General features: G+C 36.5%; 1 protein-coding gene across 1 annotated transcript in view; it reads left to right on the top strand.

The window, feature by feature from the left end:
• The window catches only part of Galntl6 (polypeptide N-acetylgalactosaminyltransferase like 6), a 1056791-nt gene that overhangs the window by 446043 nt on the left and 593425 nt on the right, over positions 1-17323 (top strand). The window lies entirely within an intron of this gene.

Genomic DNA, 17323 nt, shown 5'->3' with positions numbered 1-17323 from the left:
AGTCCGTTTTCACTAGGGATATGGCTCATGATAGATTATTCATGCTCCAGTAGATAGCCCTAAATCCATACACAGACTGTCAGGATAATGAGAGTCAATGGATATATTAGCATTGCTATGATGAAACAAATTACCAAAAACAACTTGTAGAGCAAAGGGTTTGTTAGGTCTTATGGTTTGAGAGGGATAATAAGCAGAAGAAAACCAGGAAGCCCACTGTAAGAAACCATTGTTTAAAATTCTCTGAAGCAGTGTAGAACTCAATATTAATCACATATTCAATATTTCACTTTTTGCCTAATCATGCATGATAGCATCAGAGCTTCCACGTTATTATGATTTCCCTTGATCCAATATTTCTTTCAGCTCACAACCCCGAAGTCTACACTGGGGTTGACTTCTTCAGCTTCCTATCCAGTCACAGTTCCAACACTCTGACACCAGGATATTCTTTACAAAGGCGTGGTTCCTTTCTATGCTGCAAATGCCCAGTATATTTTTCCAATCTATGTTGTGAGATTCGATAGAAGCCACAGCTACACTGGCACTTCTATTTTTAACCACCTTGTCTATTTCGAGAAATAAAATCCTGCTTTCTCTTCCCTCACCTTTCCATCTTGTCTTTACCAACAATCACTTACAACCAATGCCACATCCTAAAATTTCTCATGGTTTTATACTGTCTCCAGTTTCTTGGATATTCTATCTTCCCTTCTTAAGCTAATCATTAACTCTCTCTCTAAAATACACTGCCAAAATACATCTGAATGTGCCCACATCTGAGCATGCCTCTCTCAGTTGTAATACAAGGGTAGCCTTACTGTTGGACTGCATACATTTATTCCTGACCTTCTGAAATGTTCTGCAAAGGGAGCAACCCCTGGGCCTTAAGACCTAAAGAAAAACAGTGTTTAAAATACTTACCAGGCTCCCATTGTCTCAGATACACTAACAGTTTAGAAAATATCAGCATCATGTTCTTATTCTTTACCTAGCCCTCATTGCCTTCATAGTGACTATGAATGTACAAACACACAGATGATGATCATGTACTCATTCTATTGTTTCATAGTATAAGTCTAAAAAGATTACCATAAAAGCTTTCATTTTTCCAAATAACATGTTTTTATTTAAAATATTCATATGATCAAATAAATATATGGGTAAATGGATAAACAAGTAATGATAACCTCCTTGTACTCAAATACACATGCATGGCAGTCAACACTAGTTTTTCAGACCTGTCAACGGCAATATAAATTGCCTGTTATCATTACTTTATCAAATCCAGTTGACGTGGAAAGATTGGAACAGAAAATGGAGTGACTAAAAGCAGTCATTGAAAATTGAATATGCTGACATTAAAACAATTACTATGTAAATTGGTGCCTGGAAATGAGTTATACAGATGAGTTCCATAATATACTTGTCACTAGCCAGATGTCAAGTTGACATTTTCTTCTGCTGGTCTTGAACATAGGGCACAGAGACCTGTAGCTGAACCCAAACAGGTTGTAAAAGAAACCATGCCATGGCAAAAGGTTAAGGAAAAAAAATCCCTTAACTTTCTGAACATTTCTGATCCATTTACAATAAAACTTAAACAAATAACTCACTGTTTTAGATGAAAGCTTCAAAGTCCTTCAATGCTGGTATAATAATGACTGGTGGACAGTCTGTGGTACTACTAGAGGATGCTAAAACCATGACGGCATAGGACATAAATGTCATGGTGTGCCCTCGAAGAAGCTATTGGAGTCCTAGCTTTCCTCTTCCTTTTTCCCCTAAATGCCATACAGTGAACACTCTCCTTCAACACACACGATGAATTGTTCTGTTATGCCCCCAAAGCAACAAAGCCAATAACCTGTGAACTGAATGGTTAAAGCTTTGAACTCTGAGATGGTATGTCTATGCTTGAGCCAGGGCATGGCACTATTAGGAGATGTTGCCTTGTTGGAGTGGGTGTGTCAGATTGGGTGTGGGCTATAAGACCCTAGTCCTAGCTTGCCTGAAAGTGAGGAGTCTTCCACTAGCAGCCTTCAGATGAAGATGTAGAACTCTCAGCCCTGCCTGCACCATGCCTGCCTAGATGCTGTCATGATCCCACCTTGATGATAATGAACTGCAAGCCAGCTCCAATTACATGCTGTCCTTATAAGAATTGGCGTGGTCATGATTTCTGTTCACAACAGTAACCCTAACTAGGACAAACTAAGATAAATTTACCTTGAAGTTGTTGATCTCTGTTATTTTGGCAGTGATGCAAACCTGATTAGCATAATAAACAACATATTATTAGGGATTCTGCTAACGTTGTTTAGTTAGCTTGAATTCTGCCAAATGCAGCTACCAGAAATTGTCTCTTATAAAGCACATCAACTTGCAAAGCTTTTCTTTTATAGACTAGAAGGCAATAAATTCATCATGTAGCTAATAATTTGGAAGTTTAGTTTGCTGAAAATGATACCTATACATAAATATAAGTAACTATTTTGCTGTAACTCCATGTCTTTAATTTCTGATGATTAGTTTAATTATCAACTTGACAGAATCTAGAATCCTTTTGAAAGGGAATCTCAATGAGGAATCATCTAAGTTGACCTATAGACATACCTATATAGATTACCTAGGTAATAGGGGGACTTGCCTACTGTGGGGAGCAATATTCTCTGGGCACAGGAACCTGAACAATACAATACTGGGGAACAAGAAGTGAGCACTAGCACAAATACATTAACTCATTGTTCTGTGCTCTTGACTGTGGATATGACTCAATATTTCAATCTCCTGCCACCTTTGCCACAAATATAGATTATAACCTAGAATTGCCAGCCAAGCAAACGTATTACACCCTAACTTGCCTTTGACAAGGTGTTTCATCACAGCAATGGTAGAGGAAACTAAAGTACCATAAGTTCAGACAAAGAGAAACATTTGAATTAGTACCCTCCTATGCATCCTTATCAGAGGTCATTTCCTAGATTATTCCAAAAGTTCACAAATCAGAACTAAGAATATATGACTTCAATTAAGTTCAAAATCTGATCCCATGCCTGTTTGTTATGAAAGTACTAGCCAAGAATATTTAAACATTAGATTAAAAATATTGTTATAAATTCCCCATGTTATTTACACATAAAATATGTATATATGTAAAACATACATAAATTCATTTCAAATATGTTGGTGCAATTATATACTTTTTACAATCTGGCTATCACTCCAGTTCCGATTCCATACTGTAATATTTGATACTGCATTGTTAGGATGTTAAGAGGGTTTACCAGTGAATAAATATGAAAACTGAATACTAAAATTTTATGTTTTAAAGCTATAGATTCTGTAAATACATGATTTGGAAATTTTAATAATAATTAACTTCACAACAAAATAACTCTTGAGGGAGATATCTATCGATGTGCTATGCAAAATATAAGGATATAATATGAATTGTATAAGGAGCTTCACAACTCTGAAGGAGCAGAGGCAGCTGCACTACGAGGCAACATGTCAGAAGATACTAAAGAGATTTAGAGATCAGTGTTCACAGTTCAGGATCCCACTTGGCTAAGTTTTCTTTGTTTATCCTTAAAAAGGCAGGCAGTTTCCTGAGTTCAAGGTCAGTCCGGGACAAAGGGAGTATAGCTCTGGGCCTTGGACATGGTAGGAATGATAATTTTAGTGCAGCTATCTTATTTTCCATGCTTGTGTTTGCTGTCTCTTTCTGAGAACTAAGGGGCTGAGATCATGGGATAATCAGAAGGGAACCTGGGGTAAAGACTGAATTGATATATAAATAAAAGACTAGGCTTTTGATTTTCAAGAGAAGAGTTATCCAGAGAGATTTTAGAATTAAAAAAAAAAAAAAAGCTATATTGATCTGTCTGAAGATATCCAGAGAAAGCAGAACATAGAGCAATCTGGAAAGCTGTCTCATGCTTCTTTTTGTTGTTGTTGTTGTTGTTTTGTTGTTGTTGTTGTTGTTGTTTTCGAGACAGAGTTTCTCTGTATAGCCCTGGCTGTCCTGGAACTCGCTTCGTAGACCAGGCTGGACTTGAACTCAGAAATCTGCCTGCCTGTGCCTCCCGAGTGCTGGGATTAAAGGTGTGCGCCACTAAGCACTGCCTAAAGGACATGTTTTTGTTTGTTTTGTTTTTTTGGCAGAGGTATGCAGATTTCTGAGTTTGAGGCCAGCCTGGTCTACCAAATGAGTTCCAGGACAGCCAGGGCTATACAGAGAAACCCTGTCTTGAAAAACTGAAAAAAAGAAAAAAAAAAAAAGAAAAAAAAAAGAAAAGAAAGAAAAGAAAAGAAAAGAAGAGAAGAGAAAGAAAGCTGTCTCAAGCAGAACATAGGCCATCAGTTTGTAACCCATGATTTGACTTCAAGTTATTTGTTTTGTGGCTCTCAAACGTGCCTTTCTCAGGAAGCCCTCTCTAAGCTGAAGTCTAGTAAGATACAACAAAACCATCACATCAGAGTAGGACAAGGCAAACCAACAGATAACCAAGAGAAAGAATCAGAGACCCATTCATTCGTACAATCTGGAGTGCCATAAAAACACTAAACTCACAAGGAGTCAGCCCCTTCAGGACAATGCTATCCCTAAGCAGGTAGGTGTGGTCTATATAAAAATCATGGCTGAACAAGCCAAAAACAGTGGAGCCAGTTAGCTGTGCACCCCTGTTGATTTCTTTTTTTAAGGTCCCTTCTTGAGCTCATGCATTGGCTTCCCTTATTGATGAAATAAAACCTCTAAGTTAAAAATAGATCTTTGTATCCCCAAGTTATTTTTTAATCTTAGTGTTTACAAGATCAACAGAAAAAAAAAGTAGAACATCTCATAAATATTGTCAGCACATCTCTGAACCTCAGAGTTCTATCCTGCAGATGCTAGCCACTTTTGGTCTCCCTAGGTGGTTGTAACCATTTCCCTTTTCTCTTTGATGTGTGGTTATTATGTATTCATTGTACAAATGACTCTCTTGTTCCTCAACCTTCCTCTGCTATTCCTGCTTTTACTTTAACGTAAATTACTTGGTTCTACCTATATCTATAATCCCCCTAAATGCATCCTTACCTGAAATTTGAGGCTGTAAATTAAGGAAGGAGAACTGTGTTTATTTCCAAAGGGTCATTGTCTTTTTCTTGATGGTATACCATGTTTGGATACCATTAATACATATTTTAAACTCTAGCTTGGTGCTTGAGATAACAAAATAAATAAGAATCTTAGCTGTATAAAAATAGTGGCCTGAGTTCAGACTATTGTCCCACATGTAAGAAGTAGTATGGCTTCCAGCCCTTTCTCAAAAAGATCATGCATAGTGTTATTGAACAGAACATAAGATATCTCCTTTGGACGCTACATGAGCATTCACAGGTGCATCTCATAGCCACATGCAGTCATTCAACTACACACATAAACTATGTACACATGCACCTAAAATATTGGTTCAAATTAAAAGATAATTATCATGCCTGTTACTGTATCTGATTTAAAAAGGAAATATCAACAATAACTTTACTTAATCAAAATATCAGATAGAAAGGGGAAAAGTAAATAAAAAGGGAAAATTATATGTTTATTAAAATCCTCAAAATTGTTATAGTGGTTATATTGCCCACCTTTTTTTGTTGGTTGTAATATAATATCATTGGATCTCAGAGCCAGCGATATCACTTAAGAATCACTTGAGACTCAGGATAGAAGCTTCGTAGATGTACACAGCTTGTGGTGTTGTTGAAAGGCAGCTGGACATTTATGAAATGTAGCTTTGTTGATGTCATTAAGGGCATGCCCTTGAAAGGAAAAGTGAAATCCTGGATCCCTTCTTTATTCTCCTTTTGCATCTGATCTACCTTTAGGTAAGTATCTTAGTCCAAGCTATACATACATTATCATATACATTATTGTTCCAGGTCTAAAAGCAAAGCAGCCATCCACCCAGAAACTCAAGCCCCTGGAACTGTATGCCAAAAAAAAAAAACTGTTTTTGAGTTGACTATAGTAGATCTTTTCCCATAGTGAAATAAAGTAGACTGTTGTCTTTCTGTTATGACTAGTTTCCTAAACGCATTAGTGAACGCTTTATTTTCAGACATATTTGAGGGTGATAAAATGTAGGTGCTGACTTTTGTTTGTTTGTTTGTTTGTTTTATGAGACAGGGTTTCTCTGTGTAGCCCTGGCTTTCCTTGAACTCCCTCTGTAGATGAGTAGACTGGGCTGGCCTTGAATTTAGAAATCTGCCTGCCTCTGCCTCCCATGTGCTGGGATTAAAGGTGTGTGCCACCACACCCGGCCTGGCTTTTTGCTTGTTTGTTTGTTTGTTTTGTTTTTTGTTTTTTTTGTTTTGTTTTGTTTTTTGTTTTGTTTTGTTTTTTTCATCAATCAAACACAAACTTAAGCATATATGGGAAGAAGGTATTTAATTGATAAAATACCCTCATTAGATTACCTGTAGGAAAATCTACTGGGGATTTTCTTGATTAATGATTAATTTGGGCTGCCATTGGGGGCAGCACCTTTCCTGTGAAGGGAGGAAAATCAAGGGAAGCTATCCATAGTCTCTGCTTGAGTTACTTTCTCCAGGTCACAGCCCAAGATTCTGCCCGGACTTCTTTTCACAGTGGATTGTAAACTCTAAGACGAAATGAACCCTCATCTCCTTAACTTTCTTTTGGCTAGCATGTTGTGTCAGAACAAGAGAAATCTAACAAATAAAATATCTGGTTCCCTCTCTCATCTTTCTTAAATAAAGTATATGCTCCCTCATTCGTTAAACTATGACAGATTTTATATAATTTAATGGGTTTGATTAATATACAGATGCCTTAAAAGGACGATTATTCCCAAAAGTGGAGGAGAATGAAAATAAATCACAATGGACTCTCATTCTTTATTGTTTTAATCTTGATATTGGAGCTGCAAATATTTTTCAAAGAATTGTATACTCTATTGGTGAGGAACTGTTCCTCACTTTGTGTTATATCTTCCCTCAGTTCATAACTCCCAATTAAATGATAAGGTAATTTATGTTTAGCTCCTAATTTCCAATAAGTAAGGGGTTAAGCTAGGTGAATAATTATATGACACTGTGCTCTAAGATTCTTGTATTTTGATTCTATAGATGAGGGACCTTCCATCATACATGATTTTTTTTTGTCTATGAAGAAATTGATATCTTTGCATGAAAAATAATCTAACAACAATTTCATTTTCTATTACTACTTTGAAAGGAGGCAAAAGAAAATACTGATGATGATGATGGCTGACATCTGCCAAAAAGTTCTGATTATATTCCTACCAAACTGTAATTGATTGTCCATCTCAGACATAAGCATTCTGTGACTAGTTATGAGCAATGAGCTGAAAGTAGAAACATGACACTTTAATGACAGACTACTTAAATACCAGTTTGAGAGTCACACATGTTTTCACGTACATCTGTCCCAGTGATGGTCAAGGCTTAAGACATTAGACAGTTTAACTTTTTACAATGAGCAGAATCCCTCTTCCAGGAAGTGAGTTTTAGTTCAGTATCAAAAGACAGAAATGCTATTTATTATTTAAATATTTCTATTTAAACATTAGTAAATGGAAGTAATTTACATCAATCTTGATTAACAGTTATGAATCACTAGGAAACATAAAGTCATACCCTAGACAAACTAAAACATCAACATTGTTCTCAAAGGCTCCTATGGCAGAGTGGAAATTTGTAAGGGGGGGGGGTTCTTTTGTTACCAAAACTAAATACAAAAACATAGCCACAGTATCAAGAAGGATGCTTACGTATCATAAAATATCCAGGAACTGTTAACAATCTCCAGTTTCCTGACCAATCTGCGATAAGCAACGAGTTCCAGGGCAATATGAGCCACAAGGCAAGACTGTCTTTTAAGAAACACCAAGAACTGAAATGAGTAAAAATATTTACATGGGTATATGTGTGAGAGTGTGTGCACGGTGTGTGCATGTGGGATGTGAGCTCGCACGTGCCTTTGGGCACTTGTACCTGAAGGTGCTCATGCAGCCGTCACAGGAGAATGAATGGCTCATGTTCTTTACAATCAGCCTCTGCTTCGTTCCTTTGAGAATGAGAGCCTGCTGCTCTCCTCCACATTTTCCATGGGTGCTGACTACCTGATGAGGATCCTGAGAACTGATCAGCAAGTCCTCTTACCCAGCATCTAGTTAGTTAATATACTTTTTTTTTTTTGTTACTAAATTTTGTTTTGATGTATGCCTATTATCGAATTAGTGGCTATTCCTGTGAAAGAGATAAAAATCAAAAAGCTAATTTAGTACAATGATGAATAAAATGATTGTTAAATATGTTTTAAAGTACTGCTATCTTAATCATTATGTTATAATTTTCTCACTTTTGCAAGGCCAACCTAAAGCTATGAAATAAAATATTTGTGTGTTCTGTTTTAGGAAAACCTAAGAGAGTGAGGAAATTTGCCATTGATGTTTATTTGCATTGCAGTGAAAGCTTAGCAGAATATTGGTAGAGTCATTTGGAGTTTTGTCAGCTTTTAAAATGTCTTCAACACTTGCTATTTTTCTCAACTAAAATTTTAAAGAATACAAACTCTTTTCCTCTTTTTGGCACATTTAAATTTTTTCAGTAAATGTTTTGTACAAATATATAAAATGTTGTTCATCAGAGCTATGTCCCCACCCCTAAAACATTCCTACCTCTTAATTTCATCTTGAAAACAATACAGAAAATAAAAGAAAATCATTAGAGAAGTTTAACCTACATTTCTGCAAATATCTCCTAACAAATGTTTTCAATTGTGCTGATTTTCTTGTGTTAACAAACCTGCTAAATATTTGTAGACATAAACTAAATTTATTTTGCTTCATTTAGTTTTAATAGCTTATTACTTAAAAATGTTTATATATCGAGGGATTAAACTCAGTGACCTGCACACAGGAGGCCTGTGCTCCACGGCTCTTCCGTGGTCCAACTTTCCTTTACCTAGCTCTTAAATACCCTGTCACAGCTATGCATTGTCTTCTTATTTGATACACTTTCATTCTCTCCCAAGTCTGTCATCAAACCACAGACTCACAGATCCAGATTCTTAGTAAAGCTAGAAACAGGAACTCAATGGCACCGTATTTCTAACAATACCATAAGCACTCATACTCAAACCCAATATTCTTTCTCAGTAGTGATTTTCATCTTCTGTCAACAAGCTTGAGTTCTAAAATGACTAAAATAACTGAAAATAGTTCTATCAAGTTAAATACTCTTACAAAGGACCTGGTACTCTTTAGAGTAAAGATCAATAACATTCTCAGCCTCGTTATTTTTTACCAAAACTATTATAATCTTTGATCCTTCCCTGCTCTGTCCCTCCTGTCTCTGAAGATCGTCTGCTCTGCAGTCAGAAGAATGTGTAAACACAGTCCTGCCTTCTTCAGGGCTAATAACATTTGAAGTACTTCACATTGATTAGAGGGAAATGTCTACATCTCTTAGAGTTCTTTCAAGATATTATATGATCTGTTTTCAGCATACACAGCCATCTATAAAGGCTTCCCTAATCCCTTCAGACAAACTTAGTTACACTTCCTTCAGGCTCTCATTGCCTGTGTGTTACGTATTATGTCACTTGTCTCATTCGAGCCCAGTCATCTTTTGTGCCTCTCTAGTGACTGATGATCCCTTAAGGGAAGATACTTTAATTTATTCTTTGCTCCTTTCTATCCAGAGTGTCTCCTACTTGCCTTTACTCTGCCTCTATCTCTCTCTGACTTCCATACCTCACTCAATGAGGGATTTGACAGGCAAAAGGGAAACAATCAAAATAATGTACATGCCTGTAATAATAAAGATACTGTTAACAAAGCATTACCTACACTGTCCTTAGTACTTGGTATATATTATCTAATGTAATTCATCATAACATTTACAGAGGCTGCTGGTCTTACTTAGGGTTTCTATTGCTATGATAGGATATGGTGACCAAAAAATAACTTGAAGAAAGGGTTTATTTCTCCTTACAACACCCAGGGTACTCGCCCACTTCTGGGAAGGTCAGGGAAGGAATACAGACAAACAGCAGGAACCTGGAGGCAGGAGCTAATCCAGAGGACATGAAGGAGGGCTGATTTCTGGCTTGTTCTTCATGGCTTGCTCATACTGCTTTCTTATCAAATCCAGGACAACTAGCCCAGGGCTCATTTAAGAGTCTCTTACTAAATGCTCTAGTTTTTACCAAGTTGACATAAATGATCCAGTCCAGAAACATAGCTATTCAGCGACAATTTTTTTCCTTTCTCACTTGTCCTCAATAAAGTCCCAAAGACTTTAAAATTTCAAGCACCACTGAACTGGAAATTTCTGGTTGTGTCATGTGATGCAGACTCACATGCTATTTTGCTGAAGCGGACTCACATGATGTTTTGTTGCGGCAAGGCTCGTAGGAGGACATTTGATGTTTGGAGAGGGTGTCAATAGGACCCAATGGACAGTGACAGCACTTGCATAGCCTGCTGGTCAACTCTTCATTGGTCTCCAGTCAGGGCTCATCTTCACTTCGCTGAGAGAGGCAGGGCAGAGAACTCCTGCCATTCAGGCTTTTCCTGGAGGCTCATGGTGATTTATACACATTTGGCAGAAGCCTGGCATTTTCTGGAGGCCTGGCAATCTCTAGAAGCCTGTCAGTTTCTGAACTGGACTGCTGGTGTCCTGACAAATGGAGATTGGAATGGCCCCAAAGAACTACTTCTAAATATGTCCACATTCTCTCACACTGCTTATAATTTTTTTCTCCCCTTCCTTTGAACACTGGGCCAGGAGAGGGGGTTGAAGCATTTGAGAACCTTGTTAAAGTAGGTTTTGGAAAATCTGAATCTACATACTTTTATAGTTCAGTCTCTAAAATATATAAAGTCTCTTTAAAAACAAAGTCTCCCTAAATCTGAAGTAAAATAAATGTGGGTTCCTATAAAAACAATAAAAATCACTTAAATAGCCAGGGCAGTTATGATCAAAGCAAAGTCAAAGTTCCCCAATGTAAAGGTTCCATGGTTAATAACTTGGACCCACTCTATATTCTCTGAACTCTTGATGGCTGCTCTGATGTTGACAGCATAGAGAGCTCCACAGCTCCCTGGCTGATGCTGCCCTTGGCATTCATCGCATGGTGCGACTGGGCTGCAATGTCACTGATATCTGCTCTCAGGCTCTCTTAAGGGTCTCTGGCTCGACAACATGATCCGAGACCTGTACTTCTCTATTTCTCTCCATGACAGCTTCAGTCATACAGCTTCAGCGACAGCTGAGGGTACACTTTCACCAGTGGCCTCTCTTCAGGGACTCTAGCCCTGTCACTCAGTGCTAAACCTACTCTGCTCTCCCTGATGTCTAAAGTTCTTCATAGATGCGTTTGTGTGACTCATACATACCACGTTCTGCTTAAACATGGCATGCACCCTCCGCCTGCTCTGGGCTACAGATTCTGTGCGCTGACCCTGAGGAGGTAGTCGCAGGTTTACTAAGCTCTGTGCTGCTGGACTTTTCTCTTTTTAAATTAATTCTTTTATTTTTGAGACTATCTGTAATTATATTATTTCTCTCTTCTGTATCCTACCTTCAAGCCTTCCTATATATATCCTCCTTACTCCTTACTCTTTTACAAACTCATGGCTTTTTTCTTTATTAATCATCAATTAACACACACACACAAACACACAAATACACATATTCCTTAATACGTAAGAACAACCTTTTCAATCTGTATGTTACTTATATTTATGTAATCTTAATTATCACTAATTTCTCTTCTACACCTAACCAGAATCAATTTTCTCAGTAAATCAAAGGTTTCACTTCAGGGATGCTGGTCTCTTGCCAATCAGCTGTTGACCAGAAACAAGTATTATTAACTCAGAGTATTACAGAAATGTCTCCAGTAATTCTTGCTTCCATGTGAGACCTCACAACCCATCCATCACCCTGCTCTCAGGATTATCTTCCTAGTTCCCACAACAGTTTACTAAGCTCTGATCCTCCAGTGGCTTCTCTGCCCCACATTTCTAAATGCTATCATATTCCTCCCCAAAAATGTTGTCAGGTTTGACATAGCAATACAATTCAGGTTAGCATCCATTTCTATCTTTGTTAGGTTTCTATTGCTGTAATTAAACAGTATGACTATAACTTATGGTGGAAAAGCAGTTATTTCAGCTTACAACTCCCTGATCATTCTCCGTTGCTGAGAAACTTTACAGTTACAGTGGGAACCTGGAGACAGGAGCTGATGGAGAGACCATGGAGGTATGCTTTTGCTGAACTACCCCTCCTGACTGACTCAGCCTGTTCCGTTATAGAACCCAGCACCAATATCCCAGAATCTGTACCACCAATATTGACACATCAATTACTAATTAAAATGTACTACCGACTTGCTACAAGCCATTGTTATGGAGGTATTTGCTCAAATGAGAATCATTTTTCCCAGATAGCTTTAGCTTGTGCCAAGTTAATGTACAACTAGCTAGAATATTGGCAAAACAGAATTTTTACCTATATAATTTTATTTATGTTATAATTTCAGTAATAGAGAACCACTCATCAGTTATGAGTTAGTAATAAATCTGTAATGTAGCTTAATTGGAAAAAGTCAATTGTTAATATTTTATATAAAGAAAAGTATTTAAATACATGTAATCTGTTATTTAGAATAAATTCCTTTATTTAATATACACACTTAGTGAAACCAATAGTTATATTTTGTAGGCACAGACTAATTAAAGCATGAGTTAAGAAAAGAGTTGAAAGAAAGACAGGCATTTCATTACATTCTTATAATCTCAACCGCAAAGAAGAGGAAGACAGGAAGATTATGATATTAAGCCATCTTTGATGATATATTGAGTTTTAAATCAATATATGAGGAACAGAGAGAGAGACATCAGAGACAAGACACACACACACACACACACACATACAGAGAGAGAGACAGAGACAGAGACAGAGACAGAGACAGAGACAGGCAGAGACAGACCAAGACACACAGAGAGAATATTGATGTTGAAACTCCTAAAACCCCAGCACTTAAAGGCTGAACCGGAACAGGAGATAAATAGTAGACTTAAGACAGTTTAAACTACAGTGTGAACTTTGTTTCAAAATAATAAAACAAAATTTAAAAAAAGAAAACCAAATGTAGAATTAAGTCATGGAATGCATTCATGATCACTTTAAAACCTTATTTAATGAATTAATATTTAAACAAGTCTAAAATTGCTCAAGCCCAATAGCACATCAAAATAAGCATTTTTAATATTTTGATCAGTTTGCAATCAAGTCCTTCCTCTTCTAAATGCAATATAACTTAGTATGTCTAGGATTAAAATAAAATTCACTGTAGAAAACAAACAGACAAACAAAACTGACTGTAATAGTTTTAGAACTGTTCTTTCTGAAATAGTCACTGACACGCTTGGAGCACAGACAGGGACTATGAAGGAATAAGTCCAGTGTGTTGTCAAGCTTCTCTCAAATGGAGGCAAGTGAGGGTCAACCCTGTGGGTAAAATTCTGTGAAACAGAAGAGAACATGCTTTAGGTCTACTCTAAAGAAAAAAAAAAAAAAAACCTCTCATTCTTCATTTGTTGACTACTTATGTTCCAGAGCCTATTCATTCTTCATAAAGTATCTTGTCTGTCCAATGTAAAGATATGAGTGGATATGCTTGGTCCATTATTGAGCTTGAAATGAATTAGGGCACTTAGCTAATCCTGAGAGAGTGAGTGTAAAGGAATGATTTGAGGTGTACTTTCATCATCTAAGATCTTTCAAAAACAGATACTTGCTATAGTTTTCTTTTCCACAGGTACTTGACTTCGAACCTAAGATCCCATTCATGCTATAAAAGCAGTGGACCGCTTCACTACATTCCCAGACCCTACAAAAGCAGATCCTTCTCAAAAATTACACACCGATTTGGGGAGATGTATGTGCATCGATAGGCTGATAAGATGGATGCCTGATTGATAGATGATAGAGAACTGTCTAATATGTACAGATGAATGTGTTCTTTGATTACATGATATTTTGACACCTTCACTATCCAAGCAAAACTTGCTAGCTTTCGCTGCAATTATAAGATACTTAAATGTGTGGCTGAAATCTTGTTCTTACACCAATCTCTACATCAGTAAATCTCAACATTCCTAATGCTGCAACACTTTAATACAGTTCCTAATGTTGTATTGACTTCAAACTATAAAATCATTTTGTTGCTATATCATAACTATATTTGTTACTGTTAAAATTATAATGTAAATAACTTATATGCAGGATGTCTGATATCTGAAACCTGAATTAGTCACGAGCCAAAGGTTTAGAAATACTGCCCTAAGTAATTAAATCACTTGCTATCTTCAAAAGACATGAGAATTCTCCTTCTCTGCTTCTCCCAATTATAAAACCACATCAATTCTATTTGAAGATACACTTTGATCCTGCCTTCTATAGGCCACCTTCAACTTTTAATTGCCCTGGTTAGTTTTTGTCAAATTAATAAAAATTAGGAAGAAATCGGGTGAAAATTTGTTCCACTCATGTTGGCACATGGGTATGTATATATTGCATCTTATTGACTAATGATTAATGTGAATGGGTTCAGCCTACTATGGATAGGGCAACCCCTGGAAAGGTAGTCCTTGGTTGTAAAAATTGAAGGTGGGTTGGCACCTAAAGAGATCCCAGCAGAGTCTATTGGTAAATGTGTAAGAGAGCATTTTGGTGATGTAGATACCATGGAATGGCCATCCAGAAAAGCAACAGTGGTGGAGTGGAGCCTGCCTGAAATGAGTAGAGAAGCTAGGTATACAAACAGGAATAGAACTTGAGAACTAAACCAAGACCCTTTGGGAGGCACAGAAAATCATGAGTGAATTCCCAATATTGAATGTTGAGTTTGATTTTGCTTTTATCTGATTGTGACTGTGCCTTGCGTCTTCCACTTAAAATAAGAAAGTATTAAATTTATATTTTATTTTTAGGATCCAATAGTTTGAGAGGCTTTTGATCTTAAAGAGACTTGGATGTTAAAAGAGATTTTGGAGTTTTTAAAGAGGCTGAATTTTTAAGTGAATTTGTAAGACTAAAGCCTTTTTATGTTCATAAAATGTTTTATGTCATGATACATATATTGATGTGTACTCTAAGGGATCAACAAAAACAGGTTGTAGCTTTATAGTGATGTGTGTGTATGTCAAGTTGACAAGTAGTCAATTGTCTGCATAGTTTTATGTTAACTTAACACAAGCTAAAGTCATCTGAGAGAAGGGAACCTCAATTTAAAAAATCCGTAAGACTGGACTATAGGCAATATTGTATGACATGTTCTTAGTTAGTGATGGATATGATAGGTCAAAGCCCATTGTAAATGATGCTCTCCCTGGGCTGGTGGTCCTTAAATTTGTAAAAATGTTGGTAAAGCTAGGCAGAGGGAGCAAGCCAGTAAGCAGCAATCCCCCAGGGCCTCTGCATCAGTTCCTGCTTCTAGGTTTCTGTCATGCTTGAGTTCATGCCCTTCTATTTTTCAAAATGACCTGTTATATGGAAATGTGAATGAAGTAAATTCTTTTCTCCCAAGTTACTTTTGGTCATGGTATTTCATCAGAGCTATGGTAACTCTAAATTAAAACAATTTCCAAATTGGATTCTGGCTTATATCAAATCCTCAGTAAATCACTAAATGAATAAATAGAAAGCGACTGTTCATTTTTCATGGGTGGTAATAATTTGAGTTTATACTGAGATTATTGAAAATATTTTTTTAAGAGAGAAAGATTGTATAGCAGTAAGTTGGTGTTACATAGTTCTGTGTCTGCTTTGTGTTTTTATTGGATTTTGCAAAGCAATTGATTTTCTTTTTAGCATCATGTGCTTAAATGGAGAATACTACATGATATAGACTGCTTGATTAATGAGTAGTTGATATGAATAGAATGATTTAATGAGTAGTTGATATGAATAGAATGTTTTAATGTTTGAAGTCTTTGTATTTTTATTGGAACTTCATTTTGCATTCTAAGAACATGATAGAATGTAAAAATAGTGTCAATTAACCTTATGTATGGACCTTTGGAAGCACAATTATTTGGGGTTTTGCCTTTATTTAGAAGTCAAAACTATGTGTAAAGAACTAATCTGACTCTCCCTCCAGATCTATCAACTGCATGCAAAGACATTTTCTTCACTTGGTTGCATTGGAAATTGCATATACACCTCTTTTTGTCATCTTTCAAGTTAGCCTACAATCAATTTTAAGGTTTACATCATCTCAATATTCATAACTTGCTATAATTTATTTGATTTTCAATTTTTTTTCATTACTTTTTAAAATCATCCAAATCTACTTGGGATTTCTTTTTAAAGTTTCCAGGAAGATTGTAATATTTTCTTTATTTGGAGATTGATTCTATGTGCTTTGTATTTAGTAAAGGGCCATTTACAAGTAAATTCACATTTAAGTTTCTTCTCCCAATATGTCATAAATACCATCAATATAGTCAAATAAACCACAGTCCAAACTAAATAATTAAAAAGAATGAAGATTAAGAAGGGAGACCAAAATGTGGACACTTTAATCATAATTAGAAGGGAGAAAATCATCACAGGGTGTAGAGGGACTGAAGGACCTCAGAAGGAGAGGGGAGGGAAAGAGTAAAAGGGGGGATCAGGTATGGGAAGAGACAAGAGTCACGTCCAGAGGATCAGGAATTTGGATAGAAATATGTAGTAGTAGGAATGGGGAGTGAGAGGAACCACTAGAAAGTACCAGATGTCAGGAAAGCAAGAGGCTCCCAGGACCCAGTGGGGATGATATTAGCCAAAATACCCAACAGAACAGAGATAGAACCTGAAAAGACCACTATATATTTGGAATGAAATCTATTCCAGATTAAATAATAAAAGTTTTCTCACCAAAAAAAAATGATTAAATAGAAAATAAGAGAGACGGGCATCAAAGCATCAACTTTGGGCTCTCACATGTGCCTACTCTCTTACACACATGTACATAGCTTTATACCACCACCCATCTCACCACACACAGAGTCACAGATGTGCACAGACATAAGCTCACATATGCATAAGACCCATGAATCTTCTCAGGAGTACAATATCTCAATATCTTCATCAATGAGAAGAATGTTATAATTCACAATGTATGGTTGGAAAATATTAAACAAATCCATGATTTTATCATTATCTATATTACAATGCATATATTACAGTGTGATCTGTGTTAAAGTTTATATTGAACATATTTGTTCTTCCC

The sequence above is a fragment of the Mus pahari genome, chromosome 19, assembly GCF_900095145.1.
Source record: "Mus pahari chromosome 19, PAHARI_EIJ_v1.1, whole genome shotgun sequence".
Classification (NCBI taxonomy): Eukaryota; Metazoa; Chordata; class Mammalia; order Rodentia; family Muridae; genus Mus; species Mus pahari.
Note: the sequence above shows the minus strand (reverse complement) of the source record. Positions and strands in the feature narration are given on the sequence as shown.